Source organism: Protopterus annectens, chromosome 4.part1, assembly GCF_019279795.1.
Source record: "Protopterus annectens isolate FY-2018-M chromosome 4.part1, PAN1.0, whole genome shotgun sequence".
Classification (NCBI taxonomy): Eukaryota; Metazoa; Chordata; order Ceratodontiformes; family Protopteridae; genus Protopterus; species Protopterus annectens.
In genome coordinates this window covers 450,160,940-450,186,502 of record NC_056734.1, presented here as the reverse complement: position 1 = coordinate 450,186,502, position 25,563 = coordinate 450,160,940, and positions in this window count along the sequence as shown.

Below are 25,563 nucleotides of genomic sequence, written 5' to 3'. Positions count from 1 at the left end.
TCTTGCCTAAGTTCATGTAGGACTCAACCATTTGAGAGGGCATTAATAACCTGCTCTCTGGTGATGAAGGGTGGAGGGCAGGTGCTGGGGATGTCCTGGTTTACTGATGGGGATGAGGGAGTGAAGTTTTTACTGAACTTGTCAGCCAGTAGGTTGGCTATATCTGTGGCATTTGTGTATATGGTATTCTTGACCACCATGTCAGAGCAGATTTGGGAGTTACCTTTAACATTGCAGGCATATGCGAAGAAGGTTTTGTGATTGTCCTTAGTGGATGTGGCCACGCTGGACTCGAAGTTAGTCTTAGAGGATTTCACCAGTAACCTTATTTGCTTGTTCAGACAAAGGGCAGATTGCTTCCAACGTAGTACCTGATCCAGCTTGGTCCTGGACAGCATTTTTTTTCCTTTTATTAAAGAGTCTGTTTATTGCTGCTATCCACCAGATAGGTATACTTTTCCTTGAGGAAGATGATTTGGTCATGTCAGGTATTGCTGAGTCCATGCCAGCTATATAGGTGTTCATATAGATTTTTGCTGTAGGCTTGGACATTAGTGTTTGATTCAACTGAAGGGATGGTGGCTGTGACGCTGCTTATACTTGCTCTCAGAAGGTTGTAGTCAGCTTCGGAAATTTTTTTTTGTTCCACCCTGGCAAGGAGGGTGGGGGTCAAGGGAGATGGTGACTTAGAAAGTGATTGATTTATGGTCGGATCTTACCAAGGAGGATGACACTATAGGTGTAGTATAATATGTGCCCTTCAGAAGTGTTCTGAAGTTGAAGGCACAGGCTAGGAGATGAATATGTATGTCATTAAGCAGTTAAACCTGCATAGAAAATTATTATTGTGACTGGAGGAAAGTTAACGTGATAATATTTGCTTTGTAAATGTTCTGTTATTTTCTAGAAGATTTGTGGTAATAAAGGGACAACAGTGCTTAATCTTACACACTGTGGTTATGCAAACTCCATCAGTTATAACCTTGGCTCTAGACGATTGTCACTGTTGAAGTGACACCCCGACTCCATGTGCAAAAATGGGAAAAAGGGGTTATGGATGGAGGGAGGGATGGATGTATGGTAAAAAGGGTCCAAGATGTATTGTTATTATAATTAGAATATATGACACATATTAGGCTAAGAGAAAAGAATAATGTAAATGAATTGTATCCAAGTATGATACAGATAGTATAGAGGAGTTGAATAAGCTGCAGTTATTTAGGGTACAATACAACACTGTTAGGAGAAGCCTTTGAAAGGGACAACATAACTGTTTGAAAAGGTTTTAGGAAGTGAAGAGAAAGTTTTTTCGAAATAATCAATCTATATATAATGCATGTATATATATATCTATATATATATATATATATATATATATATATATATATATGTATATATGTATATATATATATATATATATATATATATATATATATATATATATAGGGTCTACCCAATATTAATGAATTCTTACTTACCCGAAAATTACATTCACGAGGCGACCTCACTGAAAACTTATTTTAATGAACACTTCGGGAAACTAACCACTTGGCCATGATGATGAACTTTGCCCTTTTCCCACTATATTGCAATCTTGGAGTTGGTGTATTTAAATATGGGGGCATGGGAGCAAAGCCCATCACTTAGATGGGTTTGATTTTTTTTTTTTTTTTTTTTTTTGTGGTGGTCAGGTTGTTAGTTTCCTAGAATGCAAGTGCAGTGATCTGGGTGTTCATTAAAAGAAGTTTTCAGTGAAGTCGTCTTGTGAATGTAATTTTCAGTTAAGTGAGAATTCAATAATATCAGGTAGACCCATATATAAATATATATATATATATATCTATGGGATCACTACTAAATCCCAAATGTTCACAATCTCGAAGACCGGAATCCAGAGATGAGAATCTCGAATGCCGGCAATACCGAAAATACACATTCCCGAAACTCATAGTCTCGATGTAAAACAACCACAAAGTTAAACACATAGGAAGTAATCTGTAACAGTCCCCTGATATAAAAGGAGTAGTACACTGTCACTTACTTCACACATACACAAAACATAATCCATACGAACTACCTCTGATAGCTGCCTGCTATAAAGGGAGTAGTACACATTTAATTAGATTTCAGCTTTGGCTTGGAAATATTACCGTGTGGATGGATTGCGTGACAGACTGGCCGCTGGGTATTCTTGAACTCCTAAGCACCGTAAACTTATTACTAGACAATCATTTTCACTTGCTGCTATATAATCAAAAGGAGTATACGTGCATGGTATTCGTCCATACAATAGCGTGGGTGCTGAAAATCATTTACAAAAGTCAAACGGTGTTTAACATGTTTTAATGAGCACTTGCAACTTTAATGGGTTTTTAAAATTAGGGATCTTCAGTTATGAATGGGATTATGTTTGTCAAAGTAGAAACTGTATTTATTAAAATATGGTAGAGTCATGTGATGCCTACTTCCGGAAGTGTCAAGTTCTTCATTTATATGCTGTAAAATGCTGCATTTATATCCTTTCTACTGCTGGTGTTACATATACTGAAAACGGAAAGTCTGGTGTGTGTTTATGTTTAAATTTACACATTTTGTTGTCTGGGATGCTGAATTTTAATGGCAGTAAAAGTATTTCTTAATGTTTTTACGGTGATGATGTCAATGTACTGTTTTTCAGTATTTCAGGCAGTCGGTATTACCATATTCGGGATTGTGAACGTTCGATATTACCGGCATTCAGGATTCTCGGGATTCCGGTCTTCGAGATTGTGAACATTCGGGATTTAGTAGTGATCCCATATATATATATATATATATATATATATATATATATATATATATATATATATATATATATATATATATATATATATATATATATATATATATATATATATATATATATATATATATATATATATATATATATGTATATACATCACTGAATACTTTGGGTTACATGACTCTTGACATGAGAGGTATGATGTTACTGGAGTTGTAGTAATAGTGGAAAAGGACTCAGAGTTGAAAATTGCAAATGGCCATAACTGAGGTGGCTTCCCCTATTTTGATTAGTTGAGTTCTATCAGTGAGCCAGTTTGTTACCCATCTGGTAACATACGGATTGATGCCTAGTTGAGAGAGTTTATCTATTATGCCCGAGTGGGGAATAGTGTCGAAGGCTTTGGCCAGGCCAAGGTAGGCAGTGTGCACTGTCTTCCCCTTGTCCATGGCTTTGGTGACTATCTCAAAGAAGGCAACCAGATTTCACAAACATGATCTTCCCTTGACAAAGCCAAATGGTGTGGGGTCGAGTGTTTGTATGTTGCTAATGTTCATGTTAATGAGGTCCATGATAATCCATTCCATGGCCTTGCAGATCAGGATAGATAGGCTGATGGGTCTATAATTTCCTGGATTGGTGGACACTCCACCTTTGCGTAAAGGGATGACAGTGGCTGTCCTCCACTTAGCTGGGACAAAGCCAGTACTCAGGCTTTGGTTGAATAGGGTGTCTAATGGTGCTGCAAGTTCATGCCTGAGTTCATGTAGAATGCAGCCTGGGATGTTATCGAGTCACGTGTAGGCTGTATTTTTTGCCTTTAAAAGGGCAATGATGACCTGTTCCCTAGAAATAATGGGTGGGGGCAGTTACTGGGGGATGTCCTGATTTACTGATAGGGGGACAGAGGAGTGATGTTTTTGCTGAATCTGTCAGCCAGTAGATTGGCTATATCTACATCATTTGTGTATGTGGTGCCCTTGACTACCTCTTCTGAACAGATCTGGGTGCTTCCTTTGAGATTACAGGCATATGTGAAGAAGGCTTTATGACTGTTTCTAGTAGATGTGGCCAATTTGGACTCGAAGTTGGCTTGAGAGGATTTCATTAGTACTCTTATTTGCTTGTTCAGGCTAAGGAGAGATTGCTTCCAATTAGGCACCTGATTCTTCTTGGTCCTGGACAGCAGTTTTTTTTTTCTTTTTTTATATAGTTTATTTATTGCAGATGTCCACCAGGCAGGTTTACCCTTCCTTGGGGAGGATGACTTTGTCCTGTCAGGTATTCCTGATTCCATGCATCTATATAAATGCTCATATAGTACTTTGTTTTAGATTTGGGCATTGATGCCAGTTCATACAGAGGGGAGGTGGGGGCTGTGAAACTGTTTATACCATCCCTCAGGAGGTTGTAATCAGCTTTGGAGAAGTTTTTTTGTTTGATCCTAGCTAGACGGGAGTCAGGGGAGATGGTGACTTCGAAAGTGGCTGCCTTATGGTCGGATCTTAACAGGCAAGGTGACACTGTAGGTGAGCTGCTGTGGTTACTCTTGTTGGTTAATACCAAGTCCAAGGTATTATCACCTCTTGTGGAGGTATCACCTAGCTGTTCCAAACCAATGAATCTCTGGGCATTTGTGTTCTAGCATGAGTAGTTTTTCCAGTCTATGGTTGGGTAATTAAAGTCACCCAGGATTAGCGTAAAGGATTGAATCTTGATAGACTCAAAGAGGCCCAGATAGGTGGAGTGTGAATCTTGAGTAAAATCTGGGGGCCTGTAGCTAGCTATGATTTGAATAGGGGTCTTGTCAATGGTTAACTCCACCTGGAGTGTCTCCTGTGCATTATACTGTTTGACCAGCCTGGAGGTGTGTGTGTGTCTTTAATATATATTGAAACTCCACCTACTTTGGCTTTGCTGCCCACAGTTTGGGGTCTGAATGCAGCAAATTATGGGATTACTTCATCAGTAGCTTCTTTTAAGAAGCATGATAAAAGACAGATGGACAAATATATCAGAGGAACTGTAACAGGAGGGTTTATTGAGATGCAGAGATAATCTTTCAACAGTAGGACATGTGTCTGCTGTACACGGCTAAGGCTAAAGAATGAAGTGAACAAACAAGAAATATTCACCTAAGCCAAACATGTTGTTGCAGGTGCCATGTGCAACAGATGACAGCAACATGAAGACTATTCTCTCACTCTCTTTTTTAAAATTTAAAGACATTTCTTCAACAAAAATTTTAGTGACATTTCTTAAAAATACTGCAATGTTATTTTTATCTTTTCTGTATTTTCTATTTTTTTTTTCATTTTAGTACATTTTTAAACATGCGGCAACATTATTATTATTATTATCGTTATGATTATTATTATTATTATTATTATGAGAATATATCATGAGATTTGGGATGACATTTTCTTGAGGAGAATAAAATTCCATTAATTGTCTGAGTATTCATTTTTTAAACTTTGATATGATCAAGTTTACAAGGAAAGCAGTTTTCCAGGTGATTATTCTGGTGATAATAGGAAATCATTAACTCAGGCTAATAACCTTGTTGGTGAAACAGAATTGATTAGCTGTTTGTAATGATTTTTCATTGTTTGTTTATTTAAGATGGCTTGACTTTCTGACCTCGGCTAGAAGCACTAAAGTCTCATTGAAACAAATGTGCTTTGGAAATGTAGTGAGATGTAATTTTATTGCCTTAGCATAGTGCTTCTAGTAACTGAGTGCCAGTTTAGTTTCCCTTATAATGCAAGACAAATGAACAGTTATTCACATAACTGCCACTAGTTTAACATTTTTCAGGACTAATATTTCAAGACATCTTCTAGCATGCTGTTAGCCTTACTTACAGCAGATTCACGTAAATTACAGTACAGAAAAATGGTAAGTAATTTGTGAACTTTATGCCTGTCATTAACCATTCTGTATGAACATTAGCACCATGGTGCTGTTGTTCTAGATTTGTCTGCCGCTGCTTTTATGATTACAAAACTATGACTATGAGCAAGCAATCATGGGGACTCTGATTCATGGGTTCATCGGTTACTAGGCTAATGGCTTTTGGGCCCTTACAAGCCTATCTCCTCTTCTTTAATTGTTGGAACATTTTATAGTACACATTACCAAGAACACAGCAGACTGAACAGGAGTCTTATTGAAACAAATAAAGATATATGTGTAGTGGTTATGCTCTTTTAGTAAAACAAAGTGAGTGAATTGCACTAGAGAGTTTGTGTGATACTGTTTAAGACTCCTTCTTGTACCTATGCCCCAGTATCAAGACAAAATTCTATATGGTATTAACCAAAAATATAACGACTCATTAAGAAGCAAATGAAAAGTAGACTGCACTGTCTTCAGGATGATCATTAGTGTCATGGCATGCCATGACAAATAAGTGGATTCAACGACCTCATAATTATCAGAGTCATGTCCCATATTATTAATTGTCTATACATGTTATACGATCTCATCTCCATAACTTGTAATGATCTTTACGATTATCTACACTGATGATTCTTGTCTAATACCTTCTCAAATGAATTTGTAATAACTACAATGTGTGCTGCAGAGCTCAGTGAAAAGACAGCTGTCTGCACCTGTTGCTCTGACACTGTCCACTACCATCACTGATAAAAAAATAGTTAAAAGGAAAAGTTTGATGCAAGTACTGTGGAGGTGAGTGGATGAGTGTACAATGATCTGAGTGTGTAGCCATTCTTCTGGGAAGAGTTAGAAATATGCAAAAGTAAATGGCATTGTCAAACACCTTAAGGGTTTAGCAGCTGAAATGGAAGACCTGAGAGTGGCGACTGACAGATCAGGTGTGAGGTTGTCACATTGCTAGATGCAGTTAGAGTGGTGGGAGACCAGGTAGATCTTCTGCAATACATAGCTCAGCAGCAAGAGAGCAAAGTAGAAGAGAGGAAATAAAGTACAGAGGCTCTACTCACCAAATCTGAAGTTATGGAGAACCTCAGCAGATAAGAGTAAATATGGGTTGTTGGCTTAACTGAAGTAATGGAAGGCCAAGACTCTTTTTTTTTTACTGAGAGATAGCTTAATGATGCTACAGTTGATGTTTCTTTTTTGGACAGATAGGTGGGTAGAGACCAAAAGGTGGGAAAGTGGTAATTTATTCAAAGTAAAGATACAGTATTATTAAATTACATCATTGTAGGTGTAATGAATGGATGCTAAGCTAGGGTTTGCTTATGAAGAGGTTTATGATGGCTAGGAAGTATGTAAACGTGTTGGTGGGGTTTATGCTAGGCATCCTTTGGAGTACTATTTTAAGTCTGGCACCTTTCAACATGGTATTCTCCTTTCTGCCTACATAAAAATGTATTTGCATTACTAAATACACAAATTAGATCAAGCAGAATTGGTTATTACTCATTATGTTTACTTACTGTCTAATGTAGTAAACTAGTTGAATTACAGTGGGTTTAATATCAGTTTTAGTAAATGCAATTTCATAACTTTTGGGCATCTGAAATTCAATCATGACATCTTATTAGGGAACACTTTAAAAGATTTTGGTATCTACATCCACCCCAAACTGAATTTTAAAGTCAATGTATCCATCTGTGGTCAAATCTTAAGTCCTAAAAGTCTGTGGTGAAATTTTTAGAAGTTTTCAATATACATTTCTGCTATAATTACAAAATTATTTGAAACTTAGATTAAGCCAGTGTTGAGTCCAATTTAATGTTTTGTTCATATCCTAAGAGGGATTTAACCATCCTCAAGGGAGTACAAAGAAAATTTTATTAGACATCTATGTGATGCTGAAGCTGTTAACTTTCTAATAGACATTGGAAGATGTTAAAGCACAATAAGGACTTAGTACACAAAGTAGGTGATCATCCCAACTTTGTTTACAAAATAGGAACAAATCTGAAAAAGGTGTTCAAAAGTAACAATTATAGATGTACAACTACTTTGGATAAGGGAACTAGTAGGTGTGGTAGGTGTGGGTATTGTAGATACATTTTGGATGAAGTACCCATCACCTTAAAAAAATTATGGCAACAGTAGGATTTACATAAAGAAGGGTAACTGTCATACTAAGGGTATTGTGTACTTAGCCCTGTGTAGAGTGTCCTAGTTTCTACACAGGGAAGTCAGAAAGAGCATTGAATAAATGAATTTATGAACATTTATATAACATAAAAAAGGGAATATTAACAATACATTGGGATTCTTGAACAAGCACCTATTGACCCTAAAGGGGGAGATTGGGAGAATTGTCTATGCTGTAGGGAGACCTATTGGCAAATTAGATTGAATGCCACCCACCCCCCAGGACTAAATGAGCATATTTGTATTAAGCCTTATTTGATTAAAAAAGCAGAAGATTTATCAAAATAATTACTTAAAACAACCACTGAAACAATTATTAAAGTAACATTTTGATTGTATTGTTTAACATAATTTTAAAGTGTTTTAAATTTTTGACATCCTTTTTTTTCTTTTTCTTTTTTAGATAGAACTGTTATTTTGTGTTATTTTATACTACTTTGATTTAAAGTTTTATCAAGTTTATTAATGTTGGGTAAACCAAGTGAATTTATTTCTGTTTTTAAATTTGACAGTTGTAAAAATATGCGTGGTTACTTTAAATTTAGGTCAGACTGGTTTTGGCACCTTTTTTTAAAATGAAGGTATTTAAAGATGGCTGATTGAACAGTTACACTGTGTTTACACTTGAAAAAGCCCTACAATTGAGTTAGGGTGAAAGCGCTTGTGAAATTTATACAATAAATATTTTATGGACTTGCAACCTGTGTGCTGACACAATCATTTTATTGGATTAGTGGTTTTGTTTCTACGATCTTTTTCCACTTGTTTTTTATTATTGCCGCTTAATGCTAGGAGCCTTAACAAAAATATTCTACTCAATACAAGCATTCCTTACCCTGAAAAAATTACTCTATGCATCATCACACAGACCTGGTTCAAAACCATTGAAAGTACATGATATGTGGGGCATTAGACAGAGCTGCACAACCAGTGGAATGTGCAGGTGTTCTTCCTTACAGACAAGCAGATTCACTAAATGTATTTTGCAGAGGAAAGGTTAAGGCATTTTAAGACAAGATCATCTGATGAGGGGAGGGAATGTTGTACAACTTATTATATCATTAACTGACACTGCACATGTACCGTTTGTGAAGAGCACACTTTCATATCTAATTACACTTTGTAAATCATCAGGAAATCCTGTTGCTTAAAATCCATAAGTTAAAGTAAATAGAAGAAAGAGAGCAGCAGGCTCAGAACATGAAAGTGTTATGGCTCTTGAAAAACTGCCAATTTCTGTCCTTGTTATAGTACAGAATAAACATTTTTCTCATAATTCTATGGTTGCAGATGCAAAATTACAGAGTAGTGCAAGTCACAGAGGGGAAATTAAGGAACATCATGATGATGCAGTTTGTCATTGGCAGCAATAATACAAAAGTTAGCAAACAAGTAAATAATGACAGATGGTTTTCCTGAATCCTACACACATTGCATTCGTTTCACTACTGTCGAGCACTGATTATATTTATGTTTCTCGACCACTAACAATTTTGTACAAGAATACATTCATCAGGAGATACACCATAAAGCTGTTTTTATAGTATTGATCAAATCAGAACATTTTAGACAGAAATGTCTTCTTAGTGTTTATAGTGATGATGTAGCTTTAAAAATGTTTTAGAAGATACAAATATATAAAACCAGTATGTCAACAATAATGTGTTTAACAAGTGCTGCTTTAACAACATTAGGTGTAACCTTTAATCTATTTAACCATGAGATTCATGTATTTAAACCTTGATACAAATGGTGAAATTAAAATTCCAAGACTGCAAAAAAAAAAAAAAAAAAAAAAAGAATTATTCTTTATCTTTGTTATCCAGGATGGGTCTGATGATGTTGCTAGAAATGCACATCTAAATGGTTCAGTAGGTAAAAAGAAACAAATCATTACTGAGCATTTTTTTTTGAATACAGGTGAACATACATGTATATTAACAAAGAAAAACTGCCATCAATATGGAATCTGAGAAATTGTTGCAACTAGGACATTCCAAATTGTATGCCTTTGTCCAGCTGTTCTATCTACTGCATTCCTTTTTAATCTGTTCATTGTCTTTAATTCAGCTGTTACCTTGGGCAATCCATTCCATTAAACTACAATCCTTTCCATGAAAAAAATATTGCCTCACACTCATATGTGGAGTACTATCACTTTTATGTCTCATGACAACATTTTTACAGAGTACATAACCATAATCTGCTTTGACTCTGCTGTATCTGTCATCAAATAACTGACACTGTGACCACTAATGTTTCCTTTTCAGTCTTGCTCTCAGCCAACACACCTCCAATCTTATAACACTTGCAAACTGTTAGAAAAATGTGTACTTAAACATATATGAAGTGCTAGTTTAAAAGCAAATAGTATGTAATGCATTTTATTTTATTTTACAATATGGCAGTAAAAATGATCTTACATGTAATTGCTTGAAGCTTTGGAGCTGCAGTGTGATTGAACTCTGACCCTGGCAGTAGCCAGCTCAGCAAGCTTATGTTTTTCACTAATGATTATCTGCTGGGTCAGGAAAATGAATGTATAAGGCATTGAATCTTTTCTTCCTTCCTCTGAGATAGTTGGCCTTGTGAATATTATCAGCACAGCTGCTAAAAGTAATGTTGCGAGAAGAACAAAGAAGCGTATTACAAGACTGAACTGATTCTTGTATTCGAGCAGGACTGAAACCTTGAAAGAATAACATATACAGAAAGACATTATAACTGACCAGGTGCTTTGCAAGGCTATTATGCTAGAAATGGATATTATGCAATAAATGGATATTATGCTAGATTATTAGAGAAACATTATTCTCATGGGAAAACTTTTAAAAAGTATAACCTCAGCACTTTCTTATGAATAGAATATTGTAGACTATAGTGATGTAGGTGTCCTGTGACTGACCACGTCAGTAAGGTGGGCACAGCTTGAATGTATAGTGTATATAATGAAGAGTATTTCCTGTATCATGTCAGACAAAATTCTATACTTGTATTGTATGGTCTTTTGCCTCCTGGTGTACACTATTAAACTTTTGCATCTGAATCTCCTGTGTGTTGACTGTCATTTTAAAAAGCCTAATGATTTTACAGTCTGATTTTTAATAATTTATTTGACAGTTTGGTCCTTTAGTGATGGAATTCCCTTGGCAAGCTACAGGTCAGAGTGTATGGGTGGTAATAAATCTGCGCAGGAGAAGTTGCCAAAATGGTTCTTCTTGAGTGAAAAGACCTCTGACTGAATTGTTGTGTGTAAAGAGGCTGTCCACTTTCTGATATGTGGCCGAAGAGCGGAATTTGAACACTTTCATCACCAGGAGGCTCAGGTAGGAAGGTTTTTGCCTTTTTTCTGTTTTAGATCAGGGACTAGGTTACAGTAAATATTATTGTCATAGATTTGTTGTACACATCAGGGACATAATTGTCATAGATTTGTTGTACAGATCAGGGACATAAGGAATTACTGTATATTTTGTCATAGATCAGGGAAACAGAATAAGGTAGGCAGTTATTCTAGATAAACTGTGTAAGGAACCAAGATACCACGTGGTAAGAAAAGGGTTACGTAACATTTTCTTTGACATGGGTTATCAGTGCACTAAAACCTTGCAAGATCCGCCCCTAACCAAAGAGGCAAAATACATGCAATTACAGCATGCTGATATGTTAGGTATTATACAAGATGGGTTAACAAATATGAATTTGATGGTAAACTAGATAAACTTTCACTAGTTAAACTCCTTAAACAGCTTAAATCTGATGCAGGAGGTCAGGCAAAAAAAAGCAGCACCAACTAGGCATACCTCAAGCACACAGGTGGATTGAGGAAGCAAATCGTAGAAAAACAGAAGCTTAGAAATTCAAAAACATTTTTAGACAACAGAGTGAAAGGTCTGACAGACAGAATCTCTGAGAAATGGAAACTTAGAGCAGACTGGACTTGCATTAATCAATGCATACAACAGGAAAATGAGGCAATAAATGGATATTATGCTAGATTATTAGAATGCTTTAATAATCATAGCGGTATGTTGGTTCCTGAGAACCAAACACATGATTCCCCATATGAACAACAATTAAAAAATGTGTTTTTGAAAGGTTGCATTGCACCTATCAGTAGCTTTATTACAAAGCATATGATAGATCACCGAACAAGCAGGCTACAAGCCTTACTCGAATATGCTAGGCATACTGAAAGACACTTTAATAGTAAAAAGAAAAAAAAAACACAGGTCTTCACAGCTGAAGACGGAGCAGAAGTCTTTGTAGTACAGTCGAGTAAAAAGGGTAAAAAAAATGCCCAGGGTAATAAACAATCTGACAAAAGGTCAGAAGATTTTGAAGAAAGGAAAAAGAGAGGTGAGTGCTTCAAGTGTGAAAAAAAAGGGCATCTAGCTAGGGACTGTAAACAAAATAAGAAAGCAATGACAGAAGATAAAGGAGATGAGGACTGACTATATGATAGTGAGGATACATCATATGAAAGTCAGGAATCACCAGTAACAGCTAAAATAGAAAAGACAAATACCAATGTAGTAGAAGGAGTAGAGGAAGTACAAATTGACTTAGATAAAAATGGAAATGAAATTTTAGATTTAGCATTGTTGAGCCTGGAGCTCTACCTAGCAGATACAAAACCAGAAGTGACACTTCTGGTGGAGGGAAGGGAAGTCAAATTCCTGTGTGACTCAGGAGCATCACGGACTTTGATACACCCCTCCAACTTACCAGAACATTCTGAATCACCTGATTATATATTAATAAAAGCAGCAAATGGACAGCTATACAGGGAACCACTCTCCCATGATATAGCAATAACTGACCCTGTTTCAGGTATGACCCAGAGAAGTAAAATAGTGGTTTCTGCAAAGTGTCCAGTAAACCTATTGGGCAGTGACCTTATGCAGATATTTGGCATAGCAGTAGTTCTAACTGTACAAGGTATGGAGGCACAGAGACAAATGGATACTTTTGTAGTGCGATCAGAGGGTGAAACCTTTTATTGGTACAGCCAGGACCTAGTCACGACTGGTCCAGGGGCAGTGACCAAGGAGCTGATGAACGTAGTTATCAGTAAAACCCCCTCCCTTGACACTGATCAACAGCATTTGTTACACTGTACTCTATATTATTGTACCACACCAGGACCTGATAGAGAGTATGAGCAAAAACTGTTTAGAAATCGTGCAACTAAATTGGTTTTGCGTACTTTGTACTGGGATACTGAAGGGAACAGTGTAGTTAGCTGTTCATTACCTCAAGAATTTCTTGCATTGTATAGATCAAATTGGTTGCCACATGTTAGCTTTACAAAGAATAAAAGTGTTAAATGGGCAGACTTAGGAAAAAAAAGTAACAAGATGGGAGAAACAGACTGATTTAGAACTGTCAAGACAAGGGATACAAAAACAAAAACTGAATTGGTTGACACAGACACATACAGCTGTACACTTGCAATCTAGTGAGGACAGCTGATTAGCATTTTTATTAAAAAAAAAGAAAAGGCCTTGTGTGAAATTCCAACAACTCTGTGGTCAACAGGCAAGTCAGATGTAGGGCTTATTCAAACAGCAGGACCAGTTACAATTACCCCAAAGTCAGCTTTTAGACCACAGAAAAGACAATACCCTTTGAGAAGGGATGCAGAAATAGGAATTAAGCCTATAATAGCAGCATTACTCAAAGAAGGAGTACTGGTAGAATCTCCTGATTCACCATGTGATACACCCCTATTTCCTGTTAAAAAAGCAAATGGGGAATGGCGGATGGTACAAGATTTACAAGCTGTAAATAATGCAGTAATACCTAGAGCACCTACGGTGCCAGACCCACATACTTTGTTAAATGATTTAGAACCGCAAGAGAAGTATTTCTCTGTGGTAGATATTAGCAATGCTTTCTTTTCAATACCTATACATCCTGATAGTCAATATTGGTTTGCATTTACATTTCAGGGTAAAAGGTATACATATACTCGACTACCACAGGGATATTGTGAGAGCCCAACAATATTTGCACAAAAAATGGCTAGCAACCTGGCAGGATTTACCCCACCGGGAGGTAGTCAAATTCTACTTTATGTAGATGACATCTTGCTAGCAGCCCCCACCCAGCAGCAGTGCAGGGTGGATACTGTAGCATTATTAAAATTTTTAGCAATACAAGGACACAAAGTAAACAAAAGTAAGTTACAACTTTGGAAAAAACAAGTTAGATACTTGGGATATGTGATATCCAATGAAGGTAGAATACTAGATGAAAAAAAAAAAACAACAATTTTGCAAGCACCCAAACCAACAACTAAGAAAGAAATAATGTCTTTCTTAGGTACAACTAATTTTTGTTGGAGCTGGCTACCAAATTATGCTTTGAAATCTGCTCCACTGACTGATTTGATATATAAGACACCAATGGCAGTACAAAATATTTTACAATGGACAACAAAAGCAGAAATGGCTTTCTGCATGTTGAAGCAGTTGATAGCTTCTTCATTAGTTTTAAGACTTCCAAATTATCACAAACGGTTCTTTCAGACCGTAGATTGTAAGCAAGGGTACATGACATCAGTATTGATGCAACAACATGGGGATAAGCAATGCCCCATAGCTTACTATTCATCACAGTTAGACCCAGTGGCGCAATCTTTGCCTCACTGTGTACAAGCAGTAGTTGCAGCAGCAATGGCAGTGCAGGCTTCGGCCTCAGTGGTGTTATTCCACCCTCTCACATTGAGAGTGCCTCATGCAGTTGCAATAATTTTACTGCAAGAGAAAATGGCATACCTTTCTCCTGCTAGACATCTTTCATGTATAACTATACTGCTGAGCCAACCTCATATGACAATTGAACGATGTACGACATTACTTCTAACTCCTGCGGTGGGCACACCACACAGCTGCCTGCAGGAAATTGAACAGTTAGCTTTACCTAGACAAGATCTTACAGATATGCCCTTGGATAATGCTGAGGTGACATATTACGTGGACGGCATATGCAGAAGGGGTCCTACAGGGAAAAATCTGGTGGGGTATGCAGTAGTTACAGACACTGAAATTTTAAAAGCTCAATCCTTACCACACAACTTATCTGCACAAGCAGCAGAGTTGATAGCTTTGACGAGAGCATGTACTTTAGCAAAAAACAAGTGTGTAAACATATATACTGACAGTCAGTATGCTTTTTCTACAGTACATGTATTTGCACAACAATAAAAAAATAGAGGAATGATTACATCCAGTGGAAAACCTATTAATCATGCACAATTTATTTTGGAGCTATTAAAATCTATTCAGTTACCTACCAAAGTAGCTATTTGTAAATGTGTAGCTCATACAAAACAACAGGATAAGATTTCAAAAGGTAATGCACAAGCTAATGCAGCTGCAAAGCAAGCAGCCTCAGACTCAAAAACTTTATTGTTAAATGAGGAATTACAACCCTCTGAGATTTTAGATTTAGACATGTTAAAAACAATGCAGATGCTAACTACAAAAGCAGAAAAACAAAAATGGGTAAAACGAGGTGCAATTTTTGAGAATGGACTGTACATTTCCAAGGAAAAAAAAATGATATTGCCGTCTAATTTATTTAGATATGCAGCTTTGTTGAGCCATGGGCAGTGCCATGTCTCAACAGGGGGGATGGTACAGTTAGTAAATTGAATATTCCAAACATATGGATACATAAATTATACAAAAAAATCTTGTGCAGCTTGTCATACTTGTAACAAGCACCATGCACAAGGAACATTTAAAACCAAGCAAGGAAGTTTTCCTATACCACCATACCCATTCCACACTATTTGTATGGATTTCTTAGAATTAAATAAATGTAAAGGGTTTGACTCCCTCTAAAATGTTTTTTGGGAGAGCATATTATGTGCCTCAGTGGAAAGCTCTCATGCCTGCAGAGCAGGAGGCTGACAGTTCATTAGCTAATTATATAAAAAAACTGTTAATGAATAAATCTGTTTTGCAGTTTAACTCTTTTTCAGATGAAAGACAGACCAAACTGGTAGAAGCAGTTTTGGAACCATGTACCTGGATCTGGTTGAAGGTGACGAAAAGGGTGAGTCCAAAGTGGGAAGGTCCGTACCAGGTCCTGTTGGCAACGCCTACTGCAGTCAGAGTAGCTGAGAGGATGTCCTGGGTTCATTTGATGCATTGTAAACTGGTAAAGAACTTTCAACTTGATAAGAACTTTGTGACTGATACACAAGGGCAAAATGGCCAAAAGTAAATCAAACAGAAAAGCAGAGCAACCCCAAAACTATTGCATAATTATTTTGTTAGCTGTGCATTTGTTGACTATAAGTGTGACTATTTTTCTCTTATTGTGGTTTTTTCCTGCACTCAACCACACGAGTGAAAGTGAGAAGACGTGATAAACTGTCTATAGACTGGCATCCAAATTTTAACACATACCTGGCCATGAAACGTGTGTATGTAGAGACTATGAACATTTCAAATTGCTGGGTTTGTACAGCTATACCAACAGCATATGGAGGACTGTTAATGTCCGCTGTCCCTCTGGTGATAAATGAGACTTGGGAAAATTTACTTTTTGATACAGGAACTGTAAGATCACAGGACAAAATAGCTTTATTTTTACCTGTCACACAAAAAGGAGTTGTATGTTTCTACAAAAATAATACCCTCCAGGTGGGCTGGAGTAATTGTAATATAACAATGTCTTATAAATGTTACATTAAAGTCAGAAGTGGGGGTACTGTTTGTAATACTAACTATGTTTCATATCTGAGTTCAATGAAAACTACATTAAATGCAGCACGTGACAATCCAGTCTTAACTAAACAATTGTCTATTAAAGATAGGAAAATGTTTCATGCAGGGATAACACGTATTAGTACCAAAGTAAAAAACTGTTATTTTATTTGTGGAAAAAAGGCATATAAATGGTTACCTGAGAATTGGTCCGGTAGTTGTCTTTTGGGTTATCTGGTTCCAGCAATAAGACATACTGCAAAATTACCTTTGGGTAAGATATGAAATGTAAGAAAAACAGCTCGAAAATCTAAAGGTCCAGTTAAGAAACCTGTAAATCCAGTTGGAAAGATTGAAGCTGGTTGGAAAGACCATAATTCAGTAAAAGACAAAAGTGAATTGACTCATATGGACTTGGGTAACAGTGTTATGTCCTGGGCAGGAATACTACCAGCCCATAGAGCAGTCAAATCAATCTGGGAGCTGAGGAAGCTGTCGAGACTTCTCGAAGTAATGAGTAATGCAACTTTTTCCGCCCTAGAATTGGTGACTGATGAACTGAATGCAATACTTCACCCTAGCGGCAAGAGTGGTACACGAAGAAGAATGCTGTGCTTTTATCCCTGTAAATCGTCACGAGACAAATAATCACCTAGAGGTAATTCAGCAAGTATCAGCAATGACTAAATCAGGCCCAAACCCACTGATGGACTTTTTCCAAAATCTGTTTGGGGGGTGGGGTTCCATCCTAATGAACATTTTAATTGCTATTTGTGTTGGTTATACTCCTAATAGGAGCATGTGTTTGCTGTGAAATTCCCTGCATGAAAAGATTAATCAAAGATTTTGTTGATATATCTGTTACTGAAACTTTTTACCAAGATATTAAAATTAAAAGATTGATTTCAGATGATGCTTTTTCTGAAGTATAGATTAAATGACTTGCCTAGTTAAAAGTCCTTAAAGGAGAAGGCTAGGGAACGATATGATATTGTTTATGTTTCTAAATAAAATAAAAAGTATTAAAAGGAGGGAAAATGTTAGAAAAATGTGTACTTAAACATATATGAAGTGCTAGTTTAAAAGCAAATAGTATGTAATGCATTTTATTCTATTTTACAATATGGCAGTAAAAATGATCTTACATGTAATTGCTTGAAGCTTTGGAGCTGCAGTGTGATTGAACTCTGACCCTGGCAGTAGCCAGCTCAGCAAGCTTATGTTTTTCACTAATGATTATCTGCTGGGTCAGGAAAATGAATGTATAAGGCATTGAATCTTTTCTTCCTTCCTCTGAGATAGTTGGCCTTGTGAATATTATCAGCACAGCTGCTAAAAGTAATGTTGAGAAGAACAAAGAAGCGTATTACAAGACTGAACTGACTATTGTATTCGAGCAGGACTGAAACCTTGAAAGAATAACATTTACAGAAAGACATTATAACTGACCAGGTGCTTTGCAAGGCTGTATTATTCTCATGGGAAAACTTTTAAAAAGTATAACCTCAGCACTTTCTTATGAATAGAATATTGTAGACTATAGTGATGTAGGTGTCCTGTGACTGACCACGTCAGTAAGGTGGGCACAGCTTAAATGTATAGTGTATATAATAAAGAGTATTTCCTGTATCATGTCAGACAAAATTCTATACTTGTATTGTATGGTCTTTTGCCTCCTGGTGTACACTAGTAAACTTTTGCATCTGAATCTCCTGTGTGTTGACTGCCATTTTAAAAAGCCTAATGATTTTACAGTCTGATTTTTAATAATTTATTTGACACAAACATGCTTACCTTGGTCTGCATCCCTACCATCATGTCAGTTCAAATATATTGAAGAATGGTTCTGATGCCAGTCCTTGGGCCATGTGCCTATTCCTTTTTTTTTTTTGCCATGGCAATTCTACTAATAACTAGTGTCCTATATTTCCTCCTCTTCAGCTAGCCTTCAACCAATCCCTTCACCACCCTGGGCACATTATTTTTCAAGTCCTTATGAGAAACCATTTAAAATGCCTTACTAAAGTCTAGGCAGACTGAGGCCAACTCCCCAGTCCATTTACTTTTGTAACTCAAGATCTCATAGATACACATTTGTGCTGGTGGATATGCCTTTGGCAAGCTGTGTAAGAAAGGTGTGTCCACTTCTATGATAGGATAGAGGATTGTTTTCAACTGGAGAAGTGTAACTCCATAACTCTGTAAGGTCTATATATCCTAGTCACCTCCCTGAAAAAAATTATTACAGCTATTTGCTAGCATAAGGCTATAGCTTATAATTCTAAAGATGTTTTTTGCCTAGAAAGGTGTTTTCCAAACAGCAATGATAACATATTTAAAACTCTAGAAAGCAGGCATTTCACTCCTTGAAGTTTATCCTCCAAGTACTTTCAGTTCCCACTCAATATCCTCATCTTTTAGCAGTCTACTGTGTATCCTTTTATCCCACCATCCCCTACATTCTTTCCAAGAAGGTATCATACTTTGCTTCCCTTCTATGCAAACAGATGAAAATAATTAATCTAAAAAGTCAGTTTGTTATTCTGTGCTATGAACCTTCTATCCTTTTTTTTTCAGTATATCCACCCGTCAGGTCAATTATTCCACTCCTTCCCTGCCCTGAATTCCATGACTTCCTTAATCACCTTCTTCCTCACTTCCTGCTATTCCTTCATGCAATCTTACAATCTTTCCATCTTTTATTTTATATTTTTCTCCTATACTCCCTTCTTAACCTTTCAGTTTATTGCATGGTGGTCATCTCACTTCCACTGGCATATTTCTTCTCTTAATTACTTTTTTCTTAGTCTGTTCAAACTCTTCTTCATGTACCTTTATAGTTTAACACACTTACACCCATTGAGTTCCTGATAATGCAATTTTCCTGGATTTACACAATCTAAAGTATCACATCATTCTGACTTAGAATCCTTTCCTGCACCATGAACCAGCCCATGACATTATCTACATTGCCACTGTTTCTTTTAGACTATTATTGTTATTCTCAACCCATTATTGTATCTACTGTCACTGCAGCTTTACACATTTGACTAAACTTCTCTTCCTGCAAATAAAATTCATTATTCTGTTTAAACTGCTGATACTGGCATTTTTCACCTGATGTTTGGGATATTTAGTACTTACAATTTTACATTAATTTTTATGCCTGTTTCCTTCTTCTGTGACAAAACATTGTGTAAGTGTATATATTTATATACATGTTCTAACTCACTTTCCCAAATGTTCCTGGACTTTTTTAACTCCACTGCCCTGGACCAGCTGGTTGACACACCCACAAGGGGCTCAAACATCCTTGACTTGGTGCTCACCAACATGGGGGACTGTTGTGCCACCTCCAGTGTGTGGACATCCCTGGTGAGATCTGAGCACAAATCAGTCTCACTACAAGTAACTATGACACAAGACCCCCATTAACAAAAACTAGACTAAAAAGCTTCTCCAAGGCAATTACAACCTCTTACTTTTCAACATAAATAGATTCATAGACCCCCCCCAACGAACAGACACCTGCGCTGAGTTATACACTAATGCTTTATACAAGCACCTGTACAATTATATTGACTTTGTGTACCCGATAGAACCAAAGCAAAATCTTTAAGGAAAAACAAACCTGCTTGTGGATGGCTACAATTAATGAGCTATACAATAGGAGAAATAAACTGCTGTCTAACAGTAGGAAGGAACGGTCTCAAAACTGGAAACACTCCCTCCTCAACTTAAACAAGCAAATAAGACTCCTAGTAAAGTCCTCCAAACTAACCACTAATCCAGATTAGCTTCCCTAACTAAGGATAACCACAAGGTGTTCCTTAGTTAAATCCATAACCTCAAAGGTAAGGCCCAGATTTGCACTGAACTCATAATTCACGGTATTACATATATAGAACCTGTGGATATAGCAAACCTGATGACTGACAGGTTCAGTGAAAACTTCATTCCCCTTTCCCCGCCACATGGACCCCATAGCATTGCTAACACATGTGCTCCACCTAGTATCTCTGAGGTGCAGGTCTTAAATGCCTTTTCCAAGGCCAAAAATACAGCCTCTATGGTACCAGACAACATCCCAGGCTGTGTTCTACATGGTTTAAAACAGGAATTAGCATCACCATTGGGCATGCTTTTCAATCACAGCTTAAGCCCTAGCTTCATCCCAGCAGAATGGAAAATAGGTAAGAAGGGCATTTTATATTGCTTATCTCATAAGTAAGGGCATTGCCTCTAGAAAAAAAGATGTTATAATCCCCCTGTACTCTTTCCTCATCAGGCCAATAATAGAGTTCAACACTCCTTTTGGTATGTTGCATTTGAAAAACCTGCAGCAACTGGAGAGACCACAAAGGTTCCTTATAAAGAAAATTTAGGGTCTTCAAGATCTGTCTCATGTGGACAGATTGAAATCATTGTCACTTTACTTTGTGTCTTACAGACTGCTCAGAGGTGACCTGTGCCTTGCATACAGAGCAATCTCTGACCCAGCTTCAATGGAAATGCTGCACATTCACAATCAAATGGCACACTGGTCACTCGCTCGAAGGACCTTAACCTGGTATGTGATATCAACAGAACTTGTGGGAGAGACAGATCTGTCTCACAGAAATTGCCCCACTTTTGGAACAAGCTTCCTGGTCATGTTAAACAAAACCCCTCGCTGGCCCTATTAAGTGTAATTTAGATGATTGGATGGGTAACTGGAAATTCTTCCCTGGAGGTTCCACCTGTGTCCCTCTTGGACAGGGGCAATAGGTGATGAAATTAGTACCAGACACCATTGGGAACACAGGCTGAACTTGTCTACGCTTGTAAGGGGCCCTGGTGCCATTAGCCTAGTAACCTCCTCTGATCCTAAATAAGTTAAAGCACGGGACTGATGTTTGTTTGCAGTGCAAACCCATTGGTTCAGATGCTTGTGAGGCTGTAACATTCCAGCACAGTGGCAATTCTCATATTTAGGTGTCAGTTTGGGGGTGTACACCACCAGATTTGGCTAGGAGTGCAAGAACTTACACTCTTCCCTCCCACATTCATTTGCAAGATGGTCACTTTGTGGCCTTCCCCACCTTTTCATTCCCTCCATTCCATTCCTGGGCTTTTCTACATGGGAGCAAACCTTCATTAATGTTGCATTTGAACAGTGGTCAGGCATTGCTGAGGGGGCAAAGAAAGAATGGTGCACAACTGCTATCAAGCAGTAAAAGTGTTTTTCGATTATACCCTGGCTATTAGTAGCTCCTCTACATGTCACTGTTTCAACAGTATACATTTAGATATTGTGTCTCAGGTCTTTTCATGCTCACCAGTGTCAAGGAATCTGGTTATCCATATTAAAGCATTAAGTTATTTCTTTGTGTATGGTTACCGACTCTTTGGAGGTTTAATCTACTTAGTTGTTCCTGTCCTGGTGGGGATGCTGCTCTGGTAGAATGATCCAATAGTGTTCAAAATATGGAATGAAATGATCAAAGCTAAAACAAGAATTATTGGCATTGTCCATCTATGCTTGATCTGGAACATGCTGCTTAAACTTAACCTCTAGAAATGGCAACACGCAGGTTATCCACAAACACCCAGGGTGTAACGGAAAGGAAAACAACTTTTCCTGAATTATGTTGTTTTGGTAAAAAAGGAACTTTTTTAAAAGAAATAACTTGAACCAGCCCAATAAAAGAGGGCATGAAGTAGCCCCCTAAAAGGGTATTGTTGGTAGTACTCAAAATGAGATGAATCTGATGAAGCATTTAATGCAAAAGTGCTGCATAAGTGTTTTCTAAATGGGTTCTGGTTAAGATTTTTCCAAAAATGACTTTAGCTTTTGAATGAGATTATTTTGATAATTTCTAATGGCTCAAGGCTTTTTATTATAAATAAACTAAGTAGGCTTTTAGATCAGGAAGTTATCATTAATAATTGTTTAAACACTAAGATCATGAAAAACGTTTGAATTAGATAATTTTGATAATTTCTAATGGCTCAAGGCTTTTTATTATAAATAAACTAAGTAGGCTTTTAGATCAGGAAGTTGTCATTAATAATTGCTTAATCACTAAGATCACAAGAAAAGACATTATGGTTTAAGACAAAGAACTATAGACATAATTAATTTATTTAAGGGCTTATTAGCAGAAAGCTTTCCTGTAGAAGTTGACAATCATTCCTCTATTGACATTTATCAACATTTATGTGTTTGTTTTAAGTGCAAATAAGGATCTGTTTTATTAAATAATGCAGAAAGTAAAGTTTACCACAATGTCTCATAAAGGAGGGAACCTACTGAACGTTCATTAAAATTATTGTAAGGCAGCAATAAATATATGCAAATTAGATATCTCAAAAGATCTTTCAGATTGAGTGTGTACAGTAGCCATTCAAGAATTCCTTCTCATGGGCATTCCCTGCCCCTGAGCTGTAAGAATCAATTAAATTCTGTAATCCCAGAAGTAAATTCTTCCATCTCAAAATAAAGATCTATAAAACCTTATCTAAGACTCACTTACATTATTTGCGGACTACAGCAAGGTTTTTAACATACATGCCAGTTTAACTTCTAGGAAAATTTCCCAGGTTTATTTTATCCACTTTCACCTTTACCCAGCCTGCTGGGAGAAAGGTTGGATAAACAAGACTCTTTACAACTACCGTGGGACTTCCCTTATCTTTTATATTGGTCAAACATTAACAGAAATGAAAAAAAAAGAATTGCAGAGCTCCAAAGTGACATTAAATGTAAGAGAGACTATACTGCAGTATATAAACATATTCTGGAACATCCTACAGTTACATATATATTTTATAGTTACTGATAAAGTGCACACCGATAAATTGTCTGCCTCTGAGAAACATGAGACACTTGATAAATTTCAAAAGAAGTGGATAATTAATTTAGGAACTATTTATAGACCTGGACTTAATGAGTATTTTGAATTTACAGTGTATGTAATTCATGAGGTCACTGGATGGAAACATTATACTTTATTGTTTGTTACAGCATGGGCTTTGAAATCTGATTCATTCATTGATTTATATTCATCTTAAATTTTTTCATTGATTTATATTCATCTTAAATTTTTTCAAACACATTAGTGAACATATATTTTTTCCCTGTCTAAATATAAATTGAATCAATTCCTGTTTAGGGTGCTTTTGTATAAAACACATTTGTATAATTTCATTTATGAATTTCTGTTGAATATGGACACATGATACTTTTTAAGGAGAAGTAATTAATTAAATGGCAGATTTACACTGATAATGTAACTGGAAAAGCAAAGAAGCCATGTTTTCTGTGGTGGAGGTACGCAATAAATGATATTTCATTGCTTATATTATGAGAATACTAGATCCTCAATTTTATCCTCCCAGCATAATGATTTGTTTGCAGCCTTCGTCTTCCAGAAATAAATGATTGTACCACAGTCAAACATTATCACATCTCTCTCATGACAACCAAAATAACTCAAATTCTGCATCAATCATCAAATACAAAGTAAGGAGGTAACTTAGCTGGATCCCTCTGAATATCCTGGGCTAATGACACACATATCTCACTACATAGCTTCACAAATTTCTCCAAATTTTCCTTACCTTCCTCTTCCATAAGGAAATTATCCAAGAAATGAATACCATTTTTGGTCCAGGGCTTGCACCTGCCATATCCACTGCAAGGCTATGCTAAATGTCTCAAAAGTTGAACATGCTACAGCACACCCCATAACCATAGTTTAGTTAAGATAGAACTTTCCTTCCAAAAACATTCCTAGTTTTGACCAATCCTTCTATTACACTGGGAATAACCAAAAAGCTGAGTCAATACCTAGCTACTCCAACCACAAGTCGGTGAAAAACCCAGTGACCCTGCACTGGATCATTGAAGGATGCATTCTGAATCTTCACTAAACTCCTATCAAGGTTATTAACCAAATTCCCTTCTGTGAAGGAAATATAATGTATTAATCAGTACTTCCCTATTTTCTTCTTGGAAACCAGCCCCAAAGGTGAAACCCTAAAACCACTAATGATGGCAAACCCAAAGGACCTTGCACTCTACTTGCCTATACCTCCTTGCCTCATAAACCTATAGTTATCTCCTCTTTACCAAAAACTAAATTCAGATTGTCACAAACCCATTCAGAATCTCCTGCTGAGGACTGGATAGAAAGACACAAAGTAAAATCAACTAACAAATTCATAAGCTGTCTCCATATTCAAATAGTAACACAGCCCAGCTCTCAAAAGTTCCAGCTTAATACTGGAGTGCACTGGCCAGTCTGCCAACCCCATAGAAGTGAATTGAGCCCTTCATATTCCTGATTAGAGACCCTATGGTCTTCTATCACCTAACTAACTCCATTTCAGCCCTTCCTCTGGACCTGCCAAGGTGCATGCAATGTGACCTCCATTTTTATGTCAACATGTGGCCAGATAACGAGACCCCCCTGTGACAATGTGAGGGCAGTGGATGTGTAACACATGCCGGCATAGCTAACTGTAGTTTTATAAAGGATTATGTGTCATTTGTATATCAAACAGATTTGTACAGGTGCTTGTGTTGAAAATGTATTTGTAAAATTGCTTGTGTTAAAACAATGTACCAACAGTGGGTCCTGTTGGACAAAAAAAGAAAGACACCTCTGTGTCAAACTGTATTGTATATTGTAACTGATTAAATGTATATATTGTGGCAGAGTATACTGGAAGAGAAGAAGTTAAGCTCAGCCCCAGCTAACGTTTAGAAAAATATCCAGAAATTACATTACCTGGTTTATGCCATAAAGTTTGTATCTTACAGTTATGATTGCAGCCAAAACCAAAATGTCTGTGAAAACAAGGAGTAGTAATCCTGCTGTTTTGTCCTTAGCAGTTAACTAATTGCTACCCTGGAAGGGTGGAAGTGTTGCAATGGTTTTATGGCTTCCAAATGCTATAACACATGTTAGCGAA